We start from the raw sequence: 4,275 nt of genomic DNA, 5'->3' as shown, positions 1-4,275 counted from the left end.
AAGTATTTGAAAATCGTATATAAGTCTATATGTTGAGATATTTTTGCTTATTCCTGAAATGTATTCAAGGGTGAACTGTTATGAAACTTCTTTCGTTTTATATCAATTTTCGAGGGCGAAAATTTTTATAAGGTGGGTAGGATGTAAGACCCAAAACTTTTGAAAAGTCTTATTATGATCAAGTCTCAAATCATATAGTTATTTATAGTCTTAATTTCGGAAATCATTTTATTAAAGATAATTAAGGCAGGTTTTGATTTATTGAATTTGAGACGAGTTATGATTTTTATCCAATTTTATAATTATTGGGTTATTTTCTATATTCAGATTATGAATTTGGCAATTATGAGATTAGAGGGGTTTTACATGATTTGGATTAAATAATTAATATTTTAAATATTAATACTGCTATTTTGGAAAATAGAGAAATTAATTATATTATTTCTAATTTTTAGATTTGGACCTTTTATTGAAAATAATTTGTGAAAATGATGAACAAATGGTATTTTCTATATATAATTAGTGTTGGATTTACATTGGGTTTCAATTACTACATTATTCCCAATTTTATGTGAAATTACCATAATGCCCTTAACCCTAATTTTTAAAATGAGGAAACCCTAACCCAGCGACCCGTTACCCGACCCGGTTCCATTTTTTCCCCCACACAAGCAGCAGCTGAAATCCCTTTCTTCCCCCCCAAAATAGCAGCAAACACACACAAACCCTTTCAACGAAAACTGAACAGAGAGTGAGAGGTTGGGTTGTGGCTGAGGAAAAGAGGAGAGGAAGGAGATTCGTGCCGGCGTGCTGGGCTCCACCGCCGCCATCGCGTCATCGCCGTCGCGCCTCCTGCGATCAGCTTCGCCATCCGTTCTGCTTTCCGTCAAGCTCGTCCCGCTACTGAGGCCGCCGAACCAGGCTGAGGGAGAGAGAGATCGAAACGAGCCATGAGAGAGGGTGACGAGCGCGAGCCAGGATTGGGAAGAAGAAGGCAACACCGCGCATCCTTGCCGCCGTCGCTGGAGATCTGGGAGTCGCCGTCAATCGCCTTTGAGCCACGTCGGACCCAGAACTGCGAACATGATGGATGTGATGCAGGAGTCCGACGCGAGAAAGAGGGAGCGCGCGTGCGCGCGCAGGGAAGGGCGATGTCGCTGTCACCGCCGCTGCTGAGCTGCCGTCGCCGCCGCTGTGAAGGCTCCGTCACTGCCTTGTTGCTACTGGGGAGAAGGAGACCGGGATGGGTAAGTAGGAGGGGTTTCTGCCACCGTTGAAGCTCAATTGCCGTTGTTGTCATGGCCGCCGCGCCTTTGGCTGCCGGGAGCAGTATCGTGGCCGCCAGAACCAGTCTTTCTTGGTAAGCATCTTTGCTTCCGAAACTCCTTCAATTGAGTACTCTGTTATAATCCGTTAGAAATTCTGAGACGTTGGTTACACAGGGTTGAGTCCCGGTATTTGCGCGTCGGAATTAAAGCTGCTGTTGGGCCACCGGAGCTTCTGGCCGCTCACGGATCTTTTGTCGGGGCAATTCGAAGTGGTAGCTGCTTCGCTTGTTAGTATAGTAAGTATTTCACGTTTCGAAAACCCCTGCTTTAGCGTTCGGTTATGTTTGGCTAAAGACATTGAGGCTTGGTAATGTAGGTTTGAGTTCTGGTGATTTTGTGTCGCATAAGTGTTGCGGAGGCTGCCGTGTCATTCCTTTTATTTCAGTAAGTGTTTTATCTCGAAAATTCTCGCCATTTGTTTTCAGTCATGAGTTTTAAGATTTCCGCGATATTGATGTGTTAGGAAGTAGTAGCTGAGCTTATACGTGGCGCTGAGGCTGTTTCTTATATTGAGAAAAAAACACGCGGAGTTGGGATTTTGATTGTGATTTCAAGCTGAGGCGAAAAGGACTCTGAGAGACATTTGGGTTATAGAATTGCATTTTGAGGTAGGGGCGCTTTCCAAAAACTATGTTTTATGTATTGGAATTATTACATATGGATACTGTTGTGAGATATTGTGTATTTGGTGATTGTATCTGCCTTATGTATTATTTGATTGACTCGAATGACTGAGGATGTTGGTTTGGCTGAATTGTTGTGCGACTTTGTGAAATATAAAGTTTGAAGTTGATTCTTTAAAGATTTGAAATATGAGTTTAATCCGTTGAGGATTGGTTTGAATTGAGTCAATTATTTTGATGATGTGAAAGATAGAATACTTTCGAAATTCAGCCTGGGTTGCTTTAATTGATTTGGTTTTGATAAATGATTTATTGCTGAACCGATTCTTTAAAGCTTTGGAAATGAGTTAAATCGGTTGATATTGAGTGGATTTTTGAAATGGTTTTCTTGAGATATGCCACTGAGGCGACTGTTGGATTTAGCTTGCCTTGAATTGATTTCTAGTTTTGAGCTGTTGAAAAGGAATGAGAAACGGTTTAGTTGGGACCCGAACCGGGTGGCAAAAGTCCAAGTTTTAGGAGAGGTGCTGCCGAAATTTCTGCAGAATCCTAGTCTTGTTTGAAAAGTTATTTAAAAAGGATTGGATTTGAGAAGTTGTATTATTTGATTTATTAAGAGAATAATTATATTTTCAAGCTTAATTTATTTAGTGAACTTTATGCCTTGAGTTTGACTTATTTAGAAATGAACTATTTTTACCGTTTGACTCACGAAAGGAAAGAATAATGCTCTAATATTGATTTCAATATAAAAAGGAGCTTTTAGTGATTTTAAAGGAATCTAGACTTTTGATTGAGTAATTAAGTTTTGAGGCATTTTGGAAAAGTTAGAAAAATGGGTTCCAAAAAGAAACCTGAAAGTGGTTTGATTCAAATGAACCGGTTCCTTTTCAAACGAGTTGATTTTTGGACCGGGTTGGAACTTGTGATTTTGTATGGTCGGTTTCATAATAAATTCAGTTTTATTTACTTGAACTGAGAATCTATGATTTTAAGAGTTTCAATGAATTTTAAGGAATCGATATAGGTTGACCTTCCCTAAAGACTTGGAACTCTGTCGGGAAATTTCTGTTATAAAATCCCATTGTTGGATGGGTGATTTTGAATGCTTTGAAATAAATCCTTAACTTGCTATGGTTTTGGAAAGAGAATGCCGAGAGTGGCTTTGCTTTAAAAACGAAACTCACTTTGAGTAAATTTGGCTTATGAGCCTGAGATGATTTGAAAATGAGATCTTCAAAGTCAAGGCTAAAAAGAGTTGAAATTCTATTTCAAGTGAAATGATTTGGGAAAAAGTGATTTATGGCTTAAATGCCGATTTATGAATTTATGATGTTGAATGTGGAAGTGCTGTTTTGTTGTGAGCCAGAATGGCTATGTATGATTATAAATATTGGTTGGTTCTGGATTGAACCGTGAGCCGGAATGGCTGTGTATGATATGAATATTGGCTGGTTCTGGACTGAACCGTGAGCCGGATGGCTGAGATGGATGTTGATCCATGGATGAGATTGAATGCATGTTTATGCTGAATCATTGATAAATGTGAATGTTGCACTTCCACTATCTGAGATACGAGTTTCCCTGGGTAGTAGCAGTGGCTAGCCACCACGTGCTCCAGGTTGAGACTTGATACTCTGTTGACCCTATGTCGTAAGTGTGGCCGGGCACTGTGAAAGTCCCGGATGAGCTCGCCCCTGTAAATATTCACCAGTGAAGGTGATGGATATGGATCATGATTATGATCAAGTTTATGATGAGTATAACTCGAGTTGGGGATGCGCGACAGAGGGACAGTCCAATGGCTAGCTACCAGGACTTGTCGGGTTGGCTCTATAACCGACAGATGATATCATCAGCCACTAGGGACAGGCATGCATCATATGCATCTATGTGACATTGTTTGGGTGTGCATATTATACTTGGTTTGCCTATGTGATTAATTGCTAATTGTTCTACTTGTAATAACTGTTTGTTTGTGCTTGCATCTTCCTATGTGTGTTTGCTACTGGGACTCTGTTGGACTGTGGTGATTGGTTGATGGTTGGATTGATTGGGCCTAGAGCCGTGGTTGGAATGGGATGAATCGATGGTTGATCTCGGTTTTGTGTTTCTGGTTTGGAATAAAATATGAAAGGCTATTTTGGTTCAGCATAGATAAATCTTTTTGAAAAGCTTTTGGTGTTTTTGAGAATTGAACGGTTCCTCTTTCAGAAAAAGATTTCCGACTTTACTTCTATTGTAAACTGTAGTTTTTGAAAAGAGGCATAAGACGGTTATTAATCACTGGTACGGGTTATCTTTATGTATCCTATTACAGTAAT

The 4,275-nt window shown here is 39.9% G+C and overlaps 1 long non-coding RNA gene across 1 annotated transcript; it reads left to right on the top strand.

Annotated features, from left to right (window-relative positions):
• The first annotated feature begins 1,223 nt into the window (after positions 1–1,223).
• Positions 1,224–1,936, top strand: LOC140180963 (uncharacterized). Its single transcript, XR_011875278.1, has 4 exons — positions 1,224–1,360; positions 1,443–1,564; positions 1,645–1,712; positions 1,792–1,936. It is a non-coding gene; the product is annotated as an uncharacterized lncRNA (long non-coding RNA).
• The last annotated feature ends 2,339 nt before the right edge of the window (positions 1,937–4,275 follow it).

This window comes from Arachis hypogaea, chromosome 17, assembly GCF_003086295.3.
Source record: "Arachis hypogaea cultivar Tifrunner chromosome 17, arahy.Tifrunner.gnm2.J5K5, whole genome shotgun sequence".
NCBI classification, from domain to species: domain Eukaryota; kingdom Viridiplantae; phylum Streptophyta; class Magnoliopsida; order Fabales; family Fabaceae; genus Arachis; species Arachis hypogaea.
This window is presented reverse-complemented; position numbering and strand designations above follow the sequence as displayed.